Here is a 13,309-nt window from a genome sequence, read left to right as displayed (position 1 = left end):
TCTCCAGGGATTGACCCAGATGGGCCTATAGCTCCTTATGGCGGTAGGATAAGTCGAGGTCGGAGGTCTGTGTCTCCCTAGGCCTAGGATGCATTGCACCTGCACGGCATCCGGGTCTTCTCTGGAGGGAGGGACCCATTGGCTTCCCCGGGGACTCCTCCAGCCACGCCCCCTGCTCTGATTGGCTGACACGCCTGTCTCTCCATCCTTTGGCCCCGCCCAGGGAAGCTGGGGGTCCAGTCCCGCCTCTTCCTTGGGTGATATTGAAAGGCAGGGCATGCTGTCCATCATCCCTGTGTCCCGCCCCCTGCCAAGCCAATAGCTGGAGAGTCGATATGTGTGAAGCCACGCCTCTTCGTGGCTAGCTCTATGAACGCTGTGGGTGCCCATCACCCAGAGGTCCCGCCCACTAGTGAATGTATGGGCTCAAGGGCTGTCCTTCACTTCCAGTTCCCGCCTCCTGGCTGTTGGAAGGCCATAGAGGCTCTTTGTCACCTCCAGGCCCCGTCCAATGGCTGTTGAAAGGCCACAGGGGCTGTCTGTCTCCTCCAGGTCCCGCCCCCTGGCTGTTGTGTGGACATTTGTCCTCTCTGTCACCTTCAGACCACGCCCCCTTGTTGTATAATCATGTGTCCTGTCTGTCACCTTCAGGCCACGCCCCCTTGTATTATCAAGTGTCCTGTCGACTTCAGGCCACACCCCTTGCAATTAGATGGCCACACAGGGTGTCATTTACCTCCAGGCCCCTCCTCCTACTCCGTCTTATGTCCTGTCAAGCCGAAGTCCCGCCCATAAGTGACTGACTGGACACTCTAGCTGTCCATCACCGTCCTGTCCCGCCCTGCGCCTGTCTCCACACTGAGTAGGCGCCAGAGGGGAAGGGAAACGCTGCCTGGGCGCACGCAACGCGCATGTGCGGGAAGTGGTTCCAAAGAGGCGGAGCCTGCGCATGCGCTATGGAAAGATGGGTGGGGCAGACAGGCCTGACAGTGCGCATGTGTACTTTACGTTGATTTTATTCGTCCCTCCCCCCAGGCTGGAGGCCCCGGGTTCGAATCCAGCCTCACACTGGGGCGGGGCCTGGGGGCGAGGGGAGGCACAGGCTACAGCCCCCGCGGGGGATCATGGGAGGCTTCGCCCCACACCCCCCCTCATCCGGGCACCCTGGGAGGGGGCAGTTCCCACCTGCATCCCGGCCCGCAGCCCGGAAGCAGCGTCTGCAACCTCCAGATTAGAAGTAGGTGATGGCGGTGCCCACTAGGGCCACGACCACCATGGACACAACAGGGGACACGAGGCAGGCCAGCGTGCTGCCTGGAGGGGGCGGAACCGGAAATTGGGGGGAGAACACACCCAGGAAGGGGGTGGGGCGCCCCCTGCAGCTTCTGGTCGGGAAGTGTCCGGAAACAGGAAGTGAGCCAAGGCGAAGGGGGCGGGACAAGGGTGCCTGACCGGAAGTGCTATCACAGCCGTGACAGAAAGTGTCCATGAACAGGGACAGGAAGTGCCCCTAGTCAAGACCGGAAGTTCTTGTGTACTAGGGACTGGAAGTCTCCATAGTCAAGACCAGAAGTTCTTGTATACTAGGGACTGGAGGTCTCCACAGTCAAGACCAGAAGTTCCTACACACTAGGGACCGGAAATGCCCTTCCAATCAGGACCAGAAGTGCCCTTCCCATCAGGACCGGAAGTTTCTATATACTAGGGACCGGAAGTCCCCAGTCAGGACCAGAAGTTCCTATATACTAGGGACCGGAAATCTCCACAGTCAAAACCGGAAGTCCCCATAGTCAATACTAGAAGTTTTTATACACTAGATACAGGAAGTTCCTCTACACTAGGGACTGGAAGTGCCCTTCCAATCAGGACCAGAAGTTCCTGTACACTTGGACTGGAAGTCCCCATAGTCAAGACCAGAAGTTGTTATATACTAGGGACCAGAAGTCTCCACAGTGAAGACCGGAAGTTCTTACACACTAGGGACCGGAAGTCCCCATAGTCAGGACTGGAAGTTCATATACACTAGGGACCGGAAGTCCTCAGTCAGGACCGGAACTTGTTATATACTAGGGACCGGAAGTTCCCAATCAGGACCGGAAGTTCTGATACTCTGGACCAGAAGTTCACATACTGTCAGGAGCAGAAGTTCTCATGCAGACTGGAAGTCCCAATACACGCCTGGGCCCAGATCAGGAGGGGACCGGAAGTGGGGCGGCCGAGGGTGCAGGACTTACCCTGGAGGGTGTCCGTGGATCACGTGTTCGTCGCCAGCACCTGGGGTGGAGGAGGAGGAGAGACGCAGCCCTGGGAGCTCGGCCTCCACATCCGGGTCCTTACATCCGGGTCCCTACATCGGGGTACCCACATCCAGGTCCCTACATCCGGGATCCCATGTCTGGGTCTCCACATCCGGGTCTCTACATCCAGGAATCCACACTGGGGTCTCCACATCCGGGTCTCTACATCCAGGTCTCCACACTGGGGTCTCCACATCTGGGTCTCTACATCCAGGCTTCCACATCCGGGTCCCTACATCCAGATTCCCATGTCTGGGTCCCTACATCTGGGTCCGTAAATCCGGGCCTCCACACTGGGTTCCCTACATCCAGGCTTCTACATCCGGGCCTCTCCATCCCCAGCCTCCACATCCGGGCCTCCCCCCTTCCATGTCCTCACCTCCTGTGCCTGGCGGGGGTTGGGGCTGGGGTGGAGGCTGGCGTCAGGAGGTAGATGTCTGCGGGAAGAGAGAGAGCGAGGGAGGATGGAGGCCGGCCTCCCCCTTCCCCTTACCCCCCTCCTTCCCCTGACCCCTGACTCCCCCTGACCCTCCCTGACCCCGCTCACCTCCATCCCGACCCGGGGGTCACGGCCTGGGCGGGTCAGGCAGCTGTGGGTACAGCCCTGTGTGCCAGGAGTGGGCCGTGCCTCAGTTTCCCCACCCTGGGTGGGCCTGGTGTGTGTGTGGGAGGACCCCACTGATCCGAGATGGGCTTCGGGGTGGGATCTGCAGGCGAAGAGAGAGAGGGTGGTGACCCCTGACCTCCCCTGACCCCCCCAACCCCTGATCTCAAGGCCTCAGGGGGTGGCAAAGGGTCACATGGGATTCAGGCCCACAGCTGGATCAAGGCCCCACGTGAGGCCTAGCGGCCAGGGTGAAGTCATGGGGGGGGAAAGGTGAGAGGTCAGGACTCACCGGGGTCATCCAGGGCGTCGGCGAGGTCAAAGTCGGCCTGGCCTGAGGGGGGAAGAGGACAGTTGTTGGGGACAGACGTATGGATGGGGAGACAGATAGACACAGAAACGAACAGACAGACTGAGAGGATGACACACGGACAGACAGACAGACAAGGGATGGACAGATGATCAAGACAGGATAGACAGATGGACAGACAGAAGAAGCAGATGGACAGCCAGGTGGACAGACAGACCAAGAGGCAGACAGACAGAGAGGAAGACAGATGGACAGAGAGGAGACAGACAGACAGACACAGGACAGACAGACCCAGACAGAGAGACTGAGAGGCAGACAGACAGACAGACAGACAGACCAAGAGGATGACACATGGACAGATAGACAGACAGACAGAGCCAGAGACAGATGGACAGACAGACAATGAGACAGACAGAGAGGAGATGGACAGACAGAAACATGGACACACACACACGGACAGACACACGGACAGGCAGGGGCCCAGACACAGACTGACCTGCAGACAGATAGAGACAGACAGATGTAGAGACTGAGGGACAGACAGACAGACAAGGGATGGACGGATGACCAAGACCGGATGGACAGACAGACAGGAGAAGCAGATGGGCATCTAGGTGGACAGACAGACCAAGAAGAAGACAGACAGACTGCGAGGAGACCGACAGACAGACAGACTGAGAGGAGATGGACAGACCGACAGAAGCAGATGGACAGAGACACAGACAGACAGACTGAGATGCAGACGGACAGACAGACAAAAAGGAAGACAGATGGACAGAGAGGAGACAGACAGACGTAGAGGCAGGCAGACAGACATAGACAGACCAAGAGGAGATGGACAGACAGACAGACCCAGAGAGAGACAGACCGACACAGACAGACTGACTGACGGACAGATGGACAGATGGACAGACAGACCCAGAGACAGACAGACAGACAGGGACACAGACAAACTGACAGATGGACAGATGGACAGACAGACAGACAGACAGACCGAGAGAAGACGGACAGACAGACAGACAGACAGACACAGAGACACACAGGCCAACAGGACAAGGCCCCGGCTTCCAACAACCTGGACCAGCCTGAAAATCCACCGCCACCTCCCCACCCCACAACCCCAGCCCAGCCCCGGGCCCTGATGGGGGGGAACCCGAAACCACCAGGAGAGGAGAGGGGGACACTAGAAACCACCAAAGAGGGGAGAACTACAAACCACCAAACTGAGGAGAGAACTAGAAACCACCAAACAGGGAAGAACTAGAAACCACCAAAAAGGGGGGGAGAAATAGAAACCACCAAAGAGGGAGAACTAGAAACCACCAAACTGGGGGGGAAGTAGAACCACCAAGGTGGGGGAACTAGAAACCACCAAGGGGGAGAGAAACCACCAAGGAGGGGGAAACTAGAAACCACCAAGGGGGGAGAACTAGAAACCACCAAGGAGGGGGAACTAGAAACCACCAACCACGGGGAGAGAACTAGAAACCACCAAACGGGGGGAAGTAGAAACCACCAACCACGGGGAGAGAACTAGAAACCACTTAACTGGGGGAGAGAACTAGAAACCACCAAGGAGGGGGAACTAGAAACCACCAACCAAGGGGAGAGAACTAGAAACCACCAAACGGGGGGAACTAGAAACCACCAACCAGAGGGAGAGAACTAGAAACCACCAAGGAGGGACAACTAGAAACCACCAAAGAGGGGGAACTAGAAACCACCAAGGGGGGGGACTAGAAACCACCAAAGAGGGACAACTAGAAACCACCAAACTGGGGGGAACTAGAAACCACCAAGGTGGGAGAACTAGAAGCCACCAAAGAGGAGAGAACTAGAAACCACCAAGGGGAGAACTAGAAATCACCAAGGGGGGAGAACTAAAAACCAGCAAAGAGGGTGGGGGGACTAGAAACCACCAAGGCCTCACCTCAGCCTCCTGGGCCCAGGCCGCAGAGCAGGGCAGCCAGCAGCAGCAGCAGCAGCGCAGGTCCTCCTTGAAACCTACAAGGCTATGGTCAAAGTCACCCTAAGCAGGAAAGTCCTAGAAACCCCTGTCCAACTTCAGTGCCAACAAAGCCAGAAGTAGAGCCGTGTGGCTCCAGTGGTAGAGGGCTAGCCTTGAGCAAAAGCAGCTCATGGACTGTGCCCAGATCCTGAGTTCAAGGTCCTGGACTGGCAACAAACAGACATACACAACAACCTGTGCAGCCATCCAGCTAAAGCATGTCACCCTCTTGTCCCCAGCTGAATTGGACAGAGTTCCCTGGGAAAGGGGCTGGGGGAGCCACTGTCATCTTGACTCTGCCCATTCTGCCTGCATCACAGGATTCTGGCCACACCATTAGTTCATGGTTCTTTCTGATCAAAGGGATACAAGAATGGTGGCCATGCCCACATTCCATGTTGCCTGGTAGATGGACTAGGCTCTGTTAGAACACTCGGAGGCTGAGATCCACAGGGGAAAATCCTGCCACAGGAGTGTGTGCCAGCTGCAGGCACCCCCTGGCCAACCCAGCAGCTCAGTGCCAGACTGAGCTGGAGCCACAGGCCCTCTGCCCCATGAGCTGCCACCACAGCATGCATGGGGATGGGAAGCAGGACACATGGGCATCTGAGAAGAAAATCTGCTTTGTCCATGACCTGCCTGATGAGGTAGACTTCCAGAGTCCAGCAGGTGAGCTCCCCCATTGATGCAGCCAGCTGTTGGCACACATCCAAATCATCGAGGAGTCCCTCATGGTGTGTAAAGAGCAGATGTTGGTCCTGAATGACCTGTGTTGGGAGAAAGCCCAGTGCATGCACTTGCTGTCCCAGGAGAAGATGGAGAGGAGGAGAGTGCTGCAGGAGCTGCTGTCACTCCTCGCAAGGGAAGGCACAGACAGCAGTCTCCAGATGCCAGCACAGGCTGAACTCCCCACCACCAGCACTGCTTCAGACGCCTCAGGGCCTGTGGTGGGTGAAATGAGGGAGGAGCAGAAAGGTTTTGAAGAATTGCAACTTGAAGACAGCATGGAAACTGCCAGAGGAGAGGTCAGCTTCCTGACCCCGTAGTGGACTCCCTCAAGGAGCACGTCCTGCGCCAGATGCCGCACATCCAGATCCGCCCACAGCTCCCAGGCTCAGGGGAGGCGTGCTCCCTCACTTTCTCTTGTAGACTGATGCGGATGATGACTCTCTATGTGACATACTGACTCTCAAAAGCCTTGGCAGCCACCAGAAGTAGGTGGCCAGGTGGGTTTCTCTCAGGCCTCCATCAGCCGGGTGATGGGAAGGTTAAACTGGGGGTCGGGTAAGGCAGAGGCTGCCGGGAGGTGAGCCAAACTCAAGAGATATCTAATGGCCCATTGGTGGCCAGGAAAGAGGCCCATGTTATGCTTATCACAAAGAATAAATTGTTTTCAAAGCAAAATAAAAAGCCTTCAACAAAGATTTGTTCTTCCGGCCCTGGGGCTTGAACTCAGGGCCTGGCCATTGTCCTGAGCTCTTTTTGATCAAGACTGGCACTCTACAAGTTGAGCCCCACCTCCCTTTCCAGCTTTTTCTGTGTGGAATAGATCCCAGGGCTTCAGGCATGCTAGGTGACCACTCTACCACTGAGCCACATTCTCAGCTAGGATGATTCTCGCCCCTCCCAAACCCATATGACCATTCCTCAGATAAATAGGAAGTAGGTGGTGGTGTATGCATCAAACACCTAGGCCAGCAGCCACCAGGCTTAGTGGGGAAAAGATTGTAGTGTAGAAATCTCTGATTTTGCATGCACGTGGTGTGTGTGTGTGTGTGTGTGTGTGTGCGTGTGTGTGTGTGTGTGTGTGTGTGTGTGTGTGTGTGTGTGTGTGTGAACTCAGGGCCTAGGCTCTATCCCTGAGTTTTCTTGCTCAAGGCTAGTGCTCTGCCTCTTGAGCCACAGCCTCACTTGCTTTTCGATGGTTAATTGTAGGTAAGAGTCTCAAGGACTTTCCTTTCCAGGGTGGCTTTGAATCATGATGGGGGCCCCCAAGGAAGCAAGAGTAAACACAACTCTCAAATACTATCCCTATGGTGGGCTACTCCTGCACCCTGGGGGCCAGATGTGAGACATGTGGCCCCGTGCCATCATTCTCTAGAGTTCACTTTGAGGAAGTGACCAGGGCCAAGCTGACTTTTCCTCACCCTGATTGCTCATGCCAGAGCAGGTCTGTTCCACCCTAGGCCAAGAGAGCTCCAGGAGGCCCGGCTTACCAGGGACACAAAAAGGGAGAGGTCAGCTCCAGGCTGAGCTAAGAGCCTTTGCCTACATATACCCCAATTTGGCCTTACTTATCACTATAAGACCTGTCAAAGAACAACCCCCCAAAACAAAATTGGAGCTGTGCCTCCAAGTGGTAGAGCTCTAGCATTGAACCAAAGAGCTCAGGGACAGGGCCCACAAGCTTTGAGTTCAAGACCCCCAGCTGACCTTCCCCCATAAAACACAGGTTGTCTAACTGTGAACTAGTAGGATTTGTGAAGTGTTTCTGAAGAATGGTGATACTGAAGAAAGCACCCTAATTCTAATGACAGCTGAACTTGTGACATACAGCTATGTGCTGAGTCCTTCACAGGGCGCTATTTGCTGGGTCCTTCCCACATGGGGGTTTTGTGCTGAGTTCTCAAAAAGATTTGGTGAGTCATCCCAAAGGGTTCTATATGCTGAGTCCCTGAGAAGAGTGGGCTGTCCTGGGTTTTTCAAAGGGTGCTGTGTGCTGAGTCCATTACACAACGTACTGTATGCTGAGTCCTTCAAAAAGTGTGGTGAGCTACTGCATCCCAAAGGGTCCTGCTATGTGCTGAGCCCTTGCGAAGAGAGGGATGAGGTGAGTTTTTTGAGTGCTGTGTGCCGAGTCCTTTACACAGGGTGTTCTGTACTGTCCTTCAAATGGTGCTGTGAGCTGAGTGCTTCCACAGTGTGGTATGTGCTGAGTCCTTCAAAATTGTTCTATGTGCTGAGTTTTTCGAAGGGTGCTGTGCACTAGATGTTTTACACAGGGTGCTTTATGCTCAGCCCTTCAAAGGGTGCTGTGTGCTGAGTACTCTACCCAGCATACTACATGCTGAGTCCTCAAAGGGAGCTGTGTGCTGAGTCCTTTACACAGGGTGCTTTGTGCTGTTTTTTGGAAGTGTGCTGTGTGCTGAGTCACCCCAAAGGGTGCTACGTTCTGAGTCCTTGAGAGATAGTTATCCCCAACACTCACACACACACAAGCACAAACACACATACACACACAAATTTCACCATGCACCTGCTTGGTGTGTGGAGTGGAGGGGGATGGAGGAGAGTCTCCTCCAGCGGTGGGGCTGAGGGGAGATTCGATCCCCCGGGCAAGTACTGGGGGTGGGGGGGAATGCTGAGCTGAGGTAAGGCTGCAATTCCCATGGTCTAGAAACCTCAGGGCCCAGTCAGGGCTGCAATTGTGGCCAGGGCTGGGGGGCGGGGCCCAGGGGAGGAGTGGGCGGGGCTCAGGAGCGCACTTTGGTGGCAGCAATGGCCAGGGGCCCAAGGGGGCTGGGGCATGTGCACAGCAGGGGCGGGGTGGCCCAGGAGAGGAGTATGGGGCAGAAAGAGAGCTGGGAGAAGAGTGAGCATGAGCACAAGCACCAGTGGAGATGGCTTCAGTGGCTGGCGGCTGCTCAGATCATAGCGTGGGTCCTGGCTGGTTGCATAGAGCATGTGGAGCCTTCATGGCAGGCCATGGCCACGCGTAGCCCCTGCAGCAGCCATGGCGCCCCTGAGTCTGAGGTCCCAGTTCGGGGAGCAAGGCAGAGTCAGCAGCTGCTGAGGCAGAGGCGGTAGCCACAGGGGACAAGGCCACTGAGGGGGCTGCAGCCGCTGAGGAGAAGGAGCAGAGGCTGAGAGCTGCCTCACCGCGCGCCAGCAGACGCCCCCGCCCCTTCCCAGCAGTGCTGCATTTCAAACGTGCTGCAGGCTCGGACTGGTGGAGCTTCTTGCAGTCACCTGGTGGAGATGGCGCACCCCTGTCTAGCTTGTGGCCCTGACTTGGTCCCGGCCCCGGGCCCTCAGACTCAGGGTGCGCACCCAGAGTCGCAGCCTACAGCTTCTTCCAGCAGCACACGTGAGTGGCCGCCCTGTGGGCCAGCACCTCACGTGATTCCTGCACCCTGTGACTCCACCACTCTACCCCTTCCCCCACAACCCCCGCAGACCCGGAACTCAGCCTCTCGCCTCCCCTCTCCTGTCCTGCCTGCACCTCCCCAGCACCCCACAGTCCGCCCTGGCTCTGCCACAAATGCACCCCAGGGGTGGAGGTTGGAGCTGGGTGTCGACTTGAGGATCCCACCCCCATCCCTAGCGTCCAGTGTCCCATGAAAATGGGAGCTGCAAGGATGGGTGAGGAGCACCCATCCAGGGACACCACAGAGCCCCTGGCTGGAGCAGTGGGAGCCACACAGCCATGCATCTGCACCCTTCCTCTCCCTGGTAAGAACCTGTGGCTTTAGTCAGAGGTGGGAGCAGCACCTCCACACCTGCCTTCTTAGGTCTTTTCCTTTTTGCTGGGGAGGGAGGTGTTGGATAAAGAAGATAGGCCCCTCCCTTGCTGTGTGAGCCCTTGTCTTCTGTGCTCAGTCACCCTTTCACCTGAGGACATTCCCAGAAGAGCCCACTAGAGAGGTGAGGGCACTGGGGTCAGATAGAAGGTGGATATTTGGGAGAAATACACACCCTTTCTGACAGACATACACCCAGCCTGTACCCCCAACCCCAGCTGTCAACAGTTCTGACTGGGTGATCACATTTCCCAGCTCTGCCAGCTTCTGCTAGTGCTCCCAGTCCATCTGGTCTTCTCGTCCTCCCCAAGATCTGCCAAGTCGCCCCGAAGTATATAGGCTTAAAGTAGGGAGTCTATCCATGTATATAGCCTTTAGAACCCCATCAAAGTCCCCAACAACGCCCCCACCCCAGGTCAGACACCTCTCTGGAGGCACCATGACCCCCTGCTTTGTTTTCTGTCCAGGCTCTGAGGAGCCACATGTCTCAGGACTCCTTCACCCAGCATCCTGGCCTAGGGTTTTGGTGAATGGGGAGTCAAGGCTGGTTGTTCCCAAGGGGAAGAGTCTGACCCTGGAGAAACGGGGAGGCAGGGTGGTTCTACATTATTAGAGCATTGTTCCCCTTGGGTGGTTGCCCCTGGTTCTGACAAGGGAACCCCTGTACTCAAGCTGGTACATTGCTCAGATGAGAAACAAACTCCGGAGAGGCACTGCTCTGAGTCTGTGTTTGCTTGTGTGTGTGTGTGTGTGTGTGTGTGTGTGTGTGTGTGTGTGTGTGTGTGTGTGTTTGTTGGGAGAGCAAGGAGGATGAGAACAATGAAAATATATTTAAGTCACCATGTCTAAAAAGAGCAAAAGCATTTTATTTGTTGTTCTTTTTTCATTAATGCCCAGTAGGAGACCAGCCACAATTTTTGTTTTCTCTTTCACCGTTTCATGGCTCCTTTAGGGAAGATTTCAGTAGAGGTTCCTTTCCACCTCTTTCTTCCCCTTTCCTGCAGCCCACAGTAACTGCTGGGCCTGCGTGGGTCTCCCCTGGGAGGCTTGTGTGAACCACAGACCAGTGTGGACACCTGCTCTTCGGTCTTCAGCCGGAAGGCTCATGAGGCTACTGTGATCACAGCCGCACTCTTCCAGCCAGACAGTCTGCTCTGGTGTGTATAGTTGGAGCTAATTCAAGGTTGGGAAGGAGTCTGCCAAACATAAATAGGGAACGAGATGAGAGGGAGTAGGGCAGGGGCTGTGAAGCTAAGAGGGTCTGGGAAGTTATGATCAGTGTGACATGGCAGATGGTTCACCACGACCGAGGATGAGAGGGGAATCTTACCCAGGGTATTGACGGTGTACGTAGGCATCGTGGCATGGGGCTCCAGGCCCCCAATGGTGGCATGGATTCCCTCCAGGGGCAGTGCACTGATGGGCAGTCCTCCCTGGAGTCCTGCAGACTCCAAGCTGTGTCCCTCTTGGGCTGTTTCCAGCTGCGCAATGGTAGGCAAGTATGTTCCCTCTGCTGGAGACTACTTGGGATCAGGACATGACAGTTAGCTAGGGCTCTCTGAATGCCATTTTCTATAACCTGCTGTAGGCTGTCTGGAAGGAAAAGGGGACCACTAACTATGGAACCCTTTAAGTTCGATTGGGACATGTGAAATGCCAGCTTTTCCAGGGTTTTTTCTTGAAGCTGGCAATTTCTAACTAACTGATTCTGGGTCAAATTAGATGGACCATTTCAGCTACCAAATAATGACGTTCAAAGCAGCACAAGCAGAGTTCCCTAGCCAGATGGTCTCCTGCTATGAACGTCGTGCCTTGACTGCCTTTCTCCGGCAGCTGCCGATTCTTCTCCAGCTCTCTCTAGGGTGACCACCATAGTTGAGGATGTTGTGGGGAGCAGAGATTCTGACTTCGCCATCTGCAGCCTACTAGCTGTGTGTAGAGACAATTCCCAGGACCTGTCCTGGACTCTGGGAAATTCAGAGACCTGGGATGCCTCAGGGATCCTATCTCTGGAACATGAAACTTGGGGACCGGATATGGTGGACCATCCTGTCTGGCCCCAGGGAGTGGAGAGGAGGCCTCTTGAGCCAGGCTTTCACCTCAGGGCAACCTTGTTCACAGCTGAGTGGGGAATTGAGTGCCACAGAGCTGGTCAGCCGCTGGACAGAGATCTTTGAGAAGATAGGCATCCCAGAGGCCCTGGAATCCAGTGAGTACATCATGGCTCATGTCCTTAGAACCAAAACAGTTAAGTGCGGTGGCACCAAGAGGGTGGGAAGAGGGAGGAGGGAGAACTGTTGAAGAGCTACATCAGGCTTTACCCCCACCCAGGATGCTTACCTGAATTGGATGGGACTTTTCTGTAGTATTGTCATAGACAGATGCTCATTCACCAACAAACCGTTACAGTGTTTGCCAGGTCCTGGGGGGGGGGGGGAAGGGGAGGGGATCATACACGATGAAAGATTCCAGTTCTGGTTCCACAGCACATGAAGACATCTTGGTTTGAGCTGGATGCTGGTGCCTCACACCTGTCATCCTAGCTACTTAGGAGGCTGAAATAGTAGGATTGAAGCTTAAGGCCCAGGCAGAAAAGCCTGTAAGACTCTTATCTCCAACTAACTACCAAAAAGAAAATGCCAGAAGTAGGCTCAAGCTGTAGACTGTTGGCCTTGAATACAAAGGCTCAGGGACAGCACCCAGGCTCTGAGTTCAAGCCCAGGAGTGACACAAAGAAAGGAAAAAGAAAGAGAATAGAAAAGGATGGAGGGAGAAAAGGAGGAAAGGAAGGATGAAGGGAGCATGCAAGCCTTGGTTTGGAGTCCCTGGATCAAGGGAGCCAACCATTCACAATATCTGTGGGGACAGTTTCTGAGCCTAAAGCTAGTATGTAGGACCAAGCTACTGACCCGTTCATAACATCAGCAACTTCATGACATCCAAGATCTGAGTGGTCGCTGACTGCAGAGGGAAACATCCTCGGGTAGACCCTAGGGCTCAGGGTGGGTCACAGAGTTTCAATCTCCCCTGGCTCACCAAGTTTATTTTCTGGTCCGATAAGAAGAAACTGTCCAAGGGCTAGGGAGGAATAGGGTGAGGGAGTGTCAAGAGGGGGGTGGCAAGTGATCAGCAGGAAGATGAAGAGGGAGGACAATCCCAGATCAAGTGTGTCAGGCCATTGAAGCCATGACCTCACCTGACAACCTAGACCATCAGTGATAGAGCCTTCGACCCAGCCACATGCCTATGAAAAGTCCTGGCACTCTGGGTTCACCGTTGACGCTTTGGCTGTCATCCGCTGCAGGATGCCTGTGCAGTACATCCTTGGGGACTGGGACTTTTGCTGACTAAATCTGAAGATGACACCCCCAGTGTTCATTCCTCGACCAGAGACAGAGATAAGCGGGCCACTGGAACAGGACACCCAGGGAATGAGGGCGAGAGTCAGACCCGTGTTGCCCTCAGACTTCCTTTAGGGGACTCTAGGTCCCCGTGACTGCCATCCTCAGAGGTAGAGGTGGGTATCTTTGCTTGCTCAGCCATTAATCTAGATGGCAGATTGGGATTCAG

This window comes from Dipodomys spectabilis, unplaced genomic scaffold (assembly GCF_019054845.1).
Source record: "Dipodomys spectabilis isolate Male_0828 unplaced genomic scaffold, ASM1905484v1 ptg000312l, whole genome shotgun sequence".
NCBI lineage: Eukaryota > Metazoa > Chordata > Mammalia > Rodentia > Heteromyidae > Dipodomys > Dipodomys spectabilis.
Note: the sequence above shows the minus strand (reverse complement) of the source record.